Source organism: Mugil cephalus, chromosome 20, assembly GCF_022458985.1.
Source record: "Mugil cephalus isolate CIBA_MC_2020 chromosome 20, CIBA_Mcephalus_1.1, whole genome shotgun sequence".
Lineage (NCBI taxonomy): Eukaryota > Metazoa > Chordata > Actinopteri > Mugiliformes > Mugilidae > Mugil > Mugil cephalus.
Genome location: NC_061789.1, coordinates 4,648,450 through 4,659,551, shown reverse-complemented (window position 1 = coordinate 4,659,551; position 11,102 = coordinate 4,648,450).

Here is an 11,102-nt window from a genome sequence, read left to right as displayed (position 1 = left end):
TCACTACGGATACCGGGAGGGATGGAGGGGAGGGTGGGAGAGTGTGAAAGGCAGTCGGGGTGGGTGATGTGGAGAGGCTTGGCTCTGGAAGCGGCGAAACTGGAAGTGTGCAAAGCTTTGAGTGCCGGGTAACAACTTGATGCTTTTTGGGAGGTGGATCGCGTTTTAGAGGCTGGGGAGCGGGAGAGGTGAATCACGGAGCCGAGGTTCTCAGGGGCGCGCTGAGATCATAATTCAAATCAGCCATATTATTACAGAATGTGAAGTGGAGGAGAGTGATTGCTTCAATTAAGCCAGAGTGTCTTGAGGGTCCCTTTGCTTAGTCGCAGCTAAGATCCTGAACCCTCCTCCTTCAGCGCATCCTCCCGTCTCCTCCTCATCTCTCTCCAACCTTCTCCGGTAGCCCATTAAATTTGATGGTGCCATCATCATCTCTGTTCTGTCCTTGTGACTCTTTGCGCACCTCTGTGCTTTATAGCTCCACGTTCTTCCTCGTGCACTCTCCTCTCTGCGTGACATAGACTATATATATATATATATATATATATATATATATATAAATATATATGTATATATGTTCCTCTCTCGTACGTGGACTGTGCATGCATGCACGTACGCAAAGGCGAAGGTGTGCACATGCATACGCTACAATCATCATGTCACAGCAGTGCACAGGTGATGCCACACAGTCACGCTTCATTACAAGCCTGCATGACATTCTTTGTTTAGGTCACGCATGCCGAACACAAAGCAAACGCACACTTCGCTCGTCAGACTCGCTCCTTGTGACCTTAGATACTGGAACTTGCCGTCCCTCCTCCCCTCCCTCCCTTCCTCCCTCCCTCCTTTCACCCCCCGAGGCGGCTGTCGTACGGGAATACGTGCATGCAGGAAGGCCGGGGCACGATCGGTGTCAGGTTGATGCGCAACCGGAGTGAAAGCTGACATGTTGAGTGCACCTCGCGACACATGACGCGTGACATTATGTTCTGATGAGACGGGATAATGAAAACCCAAGACTGAAGGTGTTTTTTTGAAGCAGCCGGCGTTTTAATGTTGCTGACAAGACGTGTCAAGTTATGTCGTGACCTAAAGCTGCACCGCACTTAATTTAATCTAATCAGGGCAGCAATCGCACACGTTTGCGTAAATGTCATAAACAATTGGAATAGAGATGACTTGTGTAAATGATTACGAAACAATATGACTAGCTGGATTAAAAGGGAGAATAAATGTACAGCTTTACGGCTAGAATATGGGATTTGGATTTAAATACGGGACATGTGTCAACAGATACAGATAGAAAAAAATATATATAAAACATATCAATTTGATGGTCCTCCAACCATTCAGAGATATTTAGTTGTAAACTAATTCAATTCTATGGCCAAACGATTCGATTGGTCCGGCACATATTTGCAGGAGCTTTACCAGTTCACAACAGAGAGGTTGCAAAGCATAAAAAAATAAATAAAATAAAAATGTGGACGAGGAAGTTCGATTCGATACGTTACGACACAACGCGATACGATACATTACGATACAACACGACACCACGTGATACGATACAATAAAACACAATACGATGCAACATGACATAATACAATACGATACAACACAATACAGCACAATACAATGCGACACAATATGTTACGACACAATACATTATGATACGATACAAAAATGATGCATGCTACATCACAACAAAGATAACAAGACATGATATGATATATGATTATATTACATATAAATGATGATACGATGTCAGCACTGATAGAATACTGTACAACCTGATCCCTACATATTATATATGTTGTGTGATCTGTGACAAAATGTGACATGATATTAACATTTTATATGATACACTATGTGAAGAGCATGCACGTTACTACCACTGACATCACTTAAAGAGAATGGAGAGGATATCTAAACAAAGATAACAATCAAACCAGATATAAGGAAAATCTATGATATATGATACAATTCTGGTAATCTGATTATTTATTACTATAAATATATATAATATGTGACATAGCAACTGATACTGTGATATATTACGTCTAAAATATTAAGACTTATATGCAATGATTATGTGATCATTGAGACAGTACAATACAACTTGATCTACGATGTTATGTGATACATGTTTTATGATGTGTATGACACAACCTGATATAGTATCTATTAATATTTTATCTGCAATACGATCCAATGCGAATGCGATGTGATGATATTTTATATTTCTTACAGAACACAAATACGATAATATAATATATATGTGATAAGATAAAATAATCCTGCATGTTGCCATCTCTCACTCAGCTTAACGATAAATGAGGAGGACATTTAAACGAAGATAACAATCAAAGCAAATATGAGAAAAACCTATGACATATGATACAATGTGATGCAATGTGACAGGATTCATTGCTGGTACAAAAACATTTCTTTACATGTGCATTCTGTGTTTCTGAGTGCTGCCACGACATCAGACAAACAGATCGTCCTTTGAAGAAGCCTAAGAAGAGCGACTGCTTTCATTAATATTCGCCTGGAAAAAAACTTTAACCATGAGCCACCAAAGAGATTCAAAGAGGAGGAGGAAGGAGGAAGGAGAACATGTGTACGTATGCCTGCATGTATGAGGAACTGGTACAGAGAGAGGGAGAAAGAGAGAGAAAACGCTGGCTGCTGTTGCCGAGGCAACCGTCTCTCTCCCCTCTCCTCCTCTTTAACCCTTTCTCCTCATCACTTCCTTTTCACCTTCTGTCTTTTTTACCATCGCAGCGATCTCTCACTTGTTGATGTTCTATCGCTCCATCTGTCCCTCTCCTTATCTCCCTGCTCTCCTCTCCCGTCTCTCTCCTCCTTGCGTCGTGTTTCCCTCTCAGCGATGCAAAAATAAATAAATAAATAAAATAAAATAAATAAAAAAAACTCGATTCGTGAGCCACTCCGGCTCATCTTCATCGCGATTATTCATCCTCATCATGTCAGCACACCTGTCATTTTGTCTGCACACATGTGCTTTGTTAACTCTGAGTCATTTGGTGCAAGGGAACAGAAACAAATTGTGCTAAACTGTGTTAAGTATCAGGAAGTGATTATTTTACTCCCGGTGTTTATTGTGATTATGTAAAAACTTGAGCGCAGCGTCGCTGCTGGCATACAGGACGGTGATTAACTAGCCTGAAGCAGTACAGTCTAACAATACAGAGTAATCATCTTTTTAAGGATGTTTTATACGCGATGAAATATCTGAATTACCTCTTTGAAGCTTTGAAACTGAAAGTTAGTTGTATTAATAGATAATTTTGCTAATAATTAACTTTACTGGATTAATAGTATTCTTATACCTGTATAATGAAACTATGGTCAGCTGCAGGTTAGCTAGTCCACGGGTGAACATATACATTGACTGTATATAAAGAGGATTCCTCAGTGTTTTTGAAGCTCAGTATTACGTCTCCGATTCTTGCCATCTTGGCAGTGGTGCCCTTATTTATACGTAGCATCTTGACATCAATTAATCTGTGAATTATACCCCATGCTATTGGGGAAATTAGCTATAGAGGGTATCCATGTGACTGAAGTCTCCATGGTTACGGCCACTGAGCTGCAAAAAGTGACAGTTGAACATGGAGATTAGAAGCATTAGTTTGAATCGCAGGCTTTAATAGCGCCTAAATTGTAAAATTAATTAACAAATGGGGAAGAGCTGCTGGGCAATTCACTGAACCAACAGATTTGAAAAGCAGTCAGAGATATATTTTTACAGATATCTGCCAAAGAAATGAGAAGTAAATGTATCGCTGCATTAGAAGAAACAGCTGGAATCCAGACACAGAAACCTGGTGTTGTGCTTCACATTTAGTGTCGGGTAATATTAATTTATGCTGTATTTTTTTGATGAAGTCATACCTTAAGTTACGGCCGTGATGTCGATGCATACCCTCTATACTATAGAGGGAAATATAGATATCTCTATAGATTCTATAGAGATATCTATATTTCAGCAGTTGGACATTTTTACATGGAGATCTAGTGTTCGGATCGATACTTAATTATCGATACTTCCGATACCAAGTCTTTATGCTCTAAAATTGATTCTCAAATCAAAATATCGTTACTTTCAATACTTCAGTCATTCAGGGTAATGTAATACACTACTCTTTTTAGGTTGACCAGACACATTAGGTGTGTTTGCATTGGTATCGGATCGGTATCGCCGATACCACCCTAAATTTCACGGAAAGGAATCGGTGGTATCACTAGTCTTGGGGAACTGGCTCACTTCTGGAGCCTGCATCAAGTGGTAAGTTGAGGAACTGCAGCACACAACTCCAAAAAATAAGCAAAACTTTGTTGTTGTCTTGTTTTGTTTTTTAGCTTTATGCTAAGCTAGGCTAACCCAGTTGTCTTTAGCTTCATATTTACAAGCTCACAGACATGGGAATGTATAAATAAATAATTATTCCCTTATTGATCCCACATGGGGAAATTCTTTCTGTGCATTTGGCCCATCCATGTGTTCACACTGTGGTGCGTACACTCGGAGCAGAGAACTGCAAGAAGAGGCAAAACTGCATCTGTAACCACTCCTCTACAGCTCCCCCAGTGGTATTGATCTTCTCATCTACATCTGGTTAAGGGCATGTTCTCAAATTTTATGCAAAAGAACAAAGCAAAGCTAAAACTAAAGCAACCAAGTGGCTGTTTCTCCACTAGTCCAAGTGTGTTGGTTAGATTCATAAGTCAAATCAAACTAAAATTCCCACATGTGGGACCGTTTGATATGATGGACGTCTGCCATTACAAAGCAGGACATTTAGAGGTGAGGGTGGGAAAAAACAAAACAAAACACCACAGTGCCAACAGTCACCGTCGCCTCTTGCCAGTTTTCAGTATTTACTCGCTCCCTCTCCAAACACTGCGCTGTGAATTGTGCTGTCACTCCAACGGGGACACGACTCTCGTCGGGGGGCATCGATGCGATGCGAGCCGCCCAGCTGCTGCGTGAAACGGGCGCCTGATGCTCCTCCACGATTGCTGCGACAGCGATCAGCCACGTTAAAGCCTCAAAGTTTGTTCGCAGTGTGAGTAATCAGCATGTGTCAATCCTTGGAGGATGGGAGCAAGCCGGAGAACCCGGAGAGAACCCACAAAGAAACAAGGATTCGAACCCAGATCCTTTTTTTACTGTGACACATCAGTGCTAATCACCACCACTCACTGTGTAATGGAATAAATCTTAATTGTTGCCTCAGATCCCTCTGCTTTTTTTTTTTTTTTTTTTGACATAATAGATCCTGTTGCTAGGTAACTATTAATTGTTAATATGCAGGCCCTTCATAAAAAGTACAAATTCGAAGGCAACGAGAAAAGAGAAACGGTGACATAGCATTTCTGTAGATGCCGGACTCAGAAAGCCGAGTGGCACAACTCCACAAAGTCTCAAAGATCAAGTATAAATAAATAAAATGGGAGCTTTATTGGACCAAGGCACTGCAGCACCTCTGCAATCTGTCCTTTTTACCCCTATTTCCCTCCATCCGGCTCCCCCACTCATTCTCCATAATAATCCGGTGAACTTTCATCCATAACTCACAGGTCCCTCTGTCTTTTATTACCACCTCTCTCCCCTTCTCTAATAACTCAGGCTGACACACAATACAAGGCGGTCTCTGAGATAGAGGAAGTGGGATCGGGATAAAGAGAGAAGGGGAGGGGAGAGTAAAAAAGGATGGAGCGACGAGAGAGTACGGGGTGATGTATTAGTTGACAGACGGAGCTGAGAGGCAGACGGAGAGCCGGGGGTTCGGCTCCGAGTGGCTCTTGAGTTTTGAAAACAGCGAATGTACACAGTTCGCATTTAATGTGCGCAATCTCGCTCATGAATCTCGCTAATATGTTTCAGTCTTCTTCCTTACACCTCACTCCCCCCATCAATAATTAAATAAGTCTTGCTTGCCGGTGTGACTGAAAAATTAATGTGAGCTGGATGTTCAGGGATGATGGATGGGGAGGTGGGTGTCATCGTAGACGGAGTTGGGTTGGGGGGTATTTCAGCAAAAGGCTCGGATATTTAGGCGCTGATATTTAACAATTTGCCAAAGTTGTTAGCAACTCCTCGCCGTTAATACGTTTTGCACAATTGCAGCGCAGAGTCCTCTGGCAGATTCCTGTTTTTTTTTTTTTTAGCAGCGGACCGTGGGGAGAGAAGAAAATGTGCTGGAGCAGCCGTTTCATTTCCGTGAATCTCTCTCCTGAACTGTTCAATCTATAGACCCCCTGACAGTTTGTAAACAGTGTGACTTTTTTTGAGGGGCGGGGCTTAGCTGGAGGCAAAACTCAAACACTATAGCCTGTAAACACCAGTTAGCGTATTTCAATGGACTGTTTTGGGGAGAATAGACCAAGTAAACATTTATTTTAAATAATATACTGATACACTCACTCTCAGAGACCATGAGTGTTATTTTAAAAAGTTGACTCTGACTGATGGGACTATATTCATCGACCCGTACACTCTCACTCACTGGATGATTTGACCAAAGGAGGACACAGAGGGGACGAAGTCTGGTCTGTCTTTATCAAGTGAAGCCTCTCCAACAAGATATTACAAGAGGTAAGTGGAACCACTGTAGCAAACGCAACTTCTGCTTGGACACCCCTGAAACTCCCAACTAACTTTGCATTAGCTAGCCTAGCTGTTAGCATTAGCATTAACATCTAAGAAGAATCCCCCAAATAATGATTAACCTAACGTAATTTCAGTTTAACCCATAACGTTATCCAGGTTGAAACTATTGAACCGTTACATGTCAGTCTTACCTGATATCAAACGTGCGCCGCAAACAGTGTCTCATTCACACAGTCCTTTCTTTTAATCGCGTCTACGACTGGCAGTGGCTGGTATGCGCTAAAACTTCAAGTCAGTGTTTTTGTTTTTTTGGTTTGGCCCCCCAAAAATACAGCAAGCCGATATTTTCACAGTTGACAGTGACTGTGTTCGCCTCCAGCTTCCCTCTGTTTTGCATCCAGCTAACGCTGCGATGTCGCAGTGACGTCGGCTATGAAGGGGCTACCGTATTTCATCTAATAGTGGCCAGTATTCAATTAATAGCAAGGTCTCTTATAATGGCGAGGGCTGTAGTTTGCACGAACAAATAAAGGCTGAGTGCGCTAGTCGGCAATGATATTGTGCAATAACTATTTATTGGACTCACCATGTGCAACAATTTCCCACTGTGCAACACCTCATATTAGCTACTACAGAGCAACAACTCGGACCACATGTTCACTTATACTTGTACATATTTTTATTGTTTTTTTACATTGGTGTGTTTGATTCTTATTCTAATTGCCTACTCATTTTTATATATTCTTACTGCCTACATTGCTCATTGTTCTGAACACTGGTGCACTTTAGTAGGAGCTGCTGTAATGAAAAGTAATTTCCCTTTGGGATTAATAAAATAATTCGGATTCTGATTTGCATTCAATACAACCCTCGCCTGTGGTCATGCAGGTGAAAGGAGTTTCTTCCGTTGTGTGGTTGGGCTTAGCCTTAGACACAGGCTGAGGAGCTTGGGCATCCGGAGGGAGCTCAGAGCGGAGCCTCTGGTCCTTTGTGTCAAAGTTCGCCAGCAGAATCCAGGTTTTTCAGATCAGGATGTCTCCTGAGCGCCTTCCCCTGCGTGTCTGCCGAGCACAAACACCTGGTAGGAGAACCCAGGGAAGATCCAGAATCCAGAAAGACTTTGGTTTCCTCATGAGGAACTTGGATGAGTTTCAAGCAGGAAGAACGTCTCAAAAGTCTTTGGATAAGCCGATAAAATAGATGTAGTGCAATTAGTTAAGTCAGGTGTATGTAGCCTTTATGGCATATTGGTTGGTCATGCTGTCCTCTTGACAATCCACTAATCTAAGCAATAAAAGTGACATTGGTGAGATGAACGAACAAATAGTTTAATATTATTAGATCAAACATACGTGTTTTCCTTTGCTGCAGTTAGAAATAGGCAATAAATTAGATTGCAGTACTTCGAAATATGTACAAGTGCAATAATATTGTGTCGTGAGTGTTGTGGACTGTCTGATTCTGGGTAAAACATCACAACAACTGTTGGAAAAATGTCACGAAATTGGGTTCAAACGTTACTAAATACATTTCCTTCAACTTTCTAATCATCTGGTCAACGTTCCCAAATGTTCAGTACTTGAAAATAAACCCTTCTCTTATTTTTTCCATTTTTTTTTCTTTGAGTCCTAACAGAAATATTTCCCATGCAATCTGAATAACATCCTCCATCATTCCCTCTCATTAGTGTGAATTCAGGTGAGCACTGTGCAGCGTTGGTCCAAATAAAAACTCTCCAGCAGTCGTTTAGAACTGAAGACTCGTCCAGTTGTCTTTGTTTTAGCTTGGTCTTTAAATATATACCTCAACCTGGATGACTGAGAACCTTCACAAGCCCCAGCTTTATGTCGAGTCAAATGTGGGCATAATAAACTCAGATGGTGATAAACTACTGTTGTACAGTATATTATCACTCAAAGTGGCTGCAGCAGCTTATAGCCTCTGCCTCTCCCGCTTCAGTAAGTCGATCAAGGATCAACGAAAGGCACGACAGGTCTGGGATTAGATTGATTCTAACTGACAGAAGAGACTGAAAACCTTTTTGAAATACAGAAAGCCGTCTCATCAGAAGATGACTGTGATGTATCATGAAGTAAAATGCCGCATTTACTCACACATAGCAGCCTCCCTCCATCTCTGAGCAGCGGAGGGAGGACATGAGCAACAGGGAGTGGAGGACGGCAGCGCTGGAAGTCTGGAAGCAACAAACAAGTTTCTCCAAAGTAATAGTTGAGTCACTGGTCATGATAAACAACCCCTATCAACCCTGCGTAGATATACTGGGCTCATTTTGTACTATGGGGCAGTGAACACCTTAACACATCTTTGAGTCACTCTGAATGCAATGTGCTTGATAAAATGCCAAAAAAAAAAAAAAAAAAAAAAAACGTAAAAATCTGCAGCCCACGCAGGCCAGATCAGCACCAGGCTGAGAAACAAGTTTAAGACATGAATGACCCAGTCTGTTTGACTATTCATGAAGCCTAAAAGGAAATGTAACACCTAATTCCTAGCCAACTTCTTCTCAACTATTTACTATATATTGTAGACCGCATCTTTATCACATTATGTGATTTAAGTGGAGTTTATACTTAAGTGGAGTTTATATTTGTTCAATAATTAGACCCCTTCAATATGTAACTATTACCAAACACAAACACTGCGCCTGATGTTCAGGGCACCATGTAGCATATATGATGAGTAGAGATGGTTGTTAAATATGACTTATATCCTGGGCTGTTCAGGTGGGGGCGCTGTTCTGCCAGTTGCAGCTTTTTTCCCGACAGTGCTGTTAGTTTATTTAAAGGTAAAATTGCGTTATAAGTTGTATTATACTCGGTCTGAGGTCATGTTTTACTGTAGCATATGGTCCAATGTATGATAATTTCCCTCAAAATACGATAAGTTTAAGCTTCTGGTACGATAATTTGTCATTTCCCCTCTAGCCAACAGTGGACGCTGTAACCTATGCACTTGGCCTACACTGGTGCGAACCATTTATACTGGTGCACTTGTCACTCTAGCTTGCTTGGTAAAAATGTTACACAAACGCTAGATACTGCTATGTTTTTTTGTTTTTTTTTTTGTCAGTTGGGCTAATTTGTCTTTCTGCTTCCTTTCATTTACAACAACTTCCACTGAATCTCCACCAAAGCCAAGTCATACAAATGTCTCCGAACCTCCTCGGTTACCCTTTCCTCAATGTGTTCCATCTTTATGGATCCAAAACAATTGATACAAAATTTGTGGAGATGGAGAAGCAGCCAGAAAAGCTAGGATCTGTTAACCACCGGATTGAAGGAATCTGTTTTCCATCTCCAGTGAATGGTTCTCCACCAACCTGTGTGAACTTCTTAGAGACAGTCTTGTAGACTGATGGCGGATTATATTTCCGTCCTCCTCCCCTGCTCAGAGATCCGACATAGCTGTCTTCTCTGGCTAAAACATGGACGTTGTTCTCCTCCTCTGTCCTCAGCCTGAATAGCTGGTTCTCCCTGTGTTGTGCCATTAGTTTGTGAATGGCTTGGGTCTTTATTTGCCAATGAACAAGTCTACAGATTCCTCACTGCACTGAACTGCACAAACTACATACATTGTTTTCAGGGTGAAGAAGTTTCTGCTTTTCTTGTTGTCCTCTCCCTCTTTGTCCATTCTGGGCTACCTTTTTGAGCTTTTGACCAAAAAAATCTACAGGCTGGCTCTTGACTTTGTCATCTGTGCAGCCCATCGGAGTGATTTCTTCGAGCGACACGCTCCGTCAACTTGCTGAATCATCTGAAAAGCTGCCATCGGGAAGGGGTCCAACTGTCCGACACTGCAAAACCTAGGGTCATGGGAGCTCATAGGCGGCCTGACACAGTCCAATTTGTCTCCTTGGCGTGTCACGGCCCTAGCTTCTCTATCTGTAATGCTTCTCCGTGTCACTTTGATGTCCGAGGTGGGGCTTGATCGGCTTGATCGTGTCATTCATGTGGCAGACCGGCATTTCAAACAACAAGATGGATAATAGTTGGGTTTTTTAATGTGTGCGCTACTTCTGGTGCAGGTAAGATGATGTTATCCCTCAGACGGTTCTTCTACTGGCTCTGTTTACCTTCTTCTTCTGCGACTGGCTTTCTTGGATGTGTTTTTTTTTTTCCGGGGTCATACGCCAGCACAGCAGTTGTAGAGCTTGCGTACATGTTGTCTAGTTAAACTCCGATTAAGACATATACATGACGGAGAAAATTGACAATCACATTATCTGGGTGTCTTATTCGGATATGCACGTAAGTTGTCCAGTTAAAGTCGGATTAAGGCCATAATTTGTTTTCTTTTCACGTGCATGTAAACGTACTGATTGATATACACCGATCAAGCATAACATTATGACCACGGAGAGGAGAAGTAAACGATACTGACCGTCTTGTGACAATTCAGTGTTCTGCTGGGACCTGGAATTCCTTCATGTGGATGTTTC